The 1,104-nt window shown below is 38.4% G+C and overlaps 1 protein-coding gene across 1 annotated transcript in view; it reads right to left on the bottom strand.

The window, feature by feature from the left end:
• Window positions 1–1,104, bottom strand: part of LOC118327190 (zeta-sarcoglycan) — a 144,551-nt gene that overhangs the window by 97,530 nt on the left and 45,917 nt on the right. The window lies entirely within an intron of this gene.

Here is a 1,104-nt window from a genome sequence, read left to right on the forward strand (position 1 = left end):
TGGAACATAATATTCATAGGTATGTTTTCATTAGTGTATAACTATCATGTTTCTACAGTAGCCCAGATTTAAAAAAACAAACACTGGCCCTTTAGCATTTTTTTCAGCGTTGCAGCCACCGTTATTTAAACTTCGCACTTGGTTGGATGAAGGGGTTTTTGTTCTGCAATCTCTCCGCTAGGTGCCACAAAATCCTACACTGTTTCTTTAAATAGTCCTATAATATTATATGTAGTAAACAAAAAAGAGAACAGTGGTAAGAGTCAATTGCCAAGTTAGTCAGTTCATACTGACAAGTGCATCTGGCAGTTAAACAGACTGGGAATCAGTTATAGACAAAGCTATGATTGGTTCAAACATCTTCTGGTTTCAGAAGGCCTCGAATTTTCCATGTTCTAATCCTGTGTCTCTGTGTCAAATGTCCAATTGTCTCTTTTTATATATACTAACTATAATGTATATTGTATATATTTTTATGTATCCATATTTATTCCAAAATATTATTTGGGACAACTAGCTAACCCCATCCATCATATAAAACTGCACTTGACCGTAAGCTTACACCATGTGTTAAATGTTTAAATGTCAGAAAAAAATGTGTTGTTGGGGTAATTTGTCCCTCATAAAGATCTTAGTGGCATCTAGCAGTGAAACTGCAGATTGAAGAATCAAAGAAGAAACAAAACAAATCCCATAGGGAAAAAGGCAAAAGGCTAAGTCAGGAAACTATCACAGATCAAAATGACCAAGAAAGCTAAAACTAAAAGTAATGCTGGAACACAACACTAAGAACAAAGATGAACTGGCAAACCCACATGGCAACAGACAGACTACATACACTAGGGAGGGAAGGATGGGGGGCAGGAGGTGAATTGTCTGAAACGAGAGAAGAGATGAGCATACAAAAAAAAAGACAGTAAAAGCCAAAGGACCTATCTGGAGCCAGTGTTTGATTTGTCCATTCTGGGCTACTGTATAGAAGAGTTTAGGATCAGCTCCCTCTGTAGATAAAAAGTTTTTATGCAGCGGCTCAGGGTTTGAATCCGACCTGCGGCCCTTTGCTGCGTGTCATCCCCTTTTGCTGCCCCCCTTTCCTGTCTGTCT

Source organism: Morone saxatilis, unplaced genomic scaffold (assembly GCF_004916995.1).
Source record: "Morone saxatilis isolate NCDOM2014 unplaced genomic scaffold, NCSU_SB_2.0 Contig17, whole genome shotgun sequence".
NCBI classification, from domain to species: domain Eukaryota; kingdom Metazoa; phylum Chordata; class Actinopteri; family Moronidae; genus Morone; species Morone saxatilis.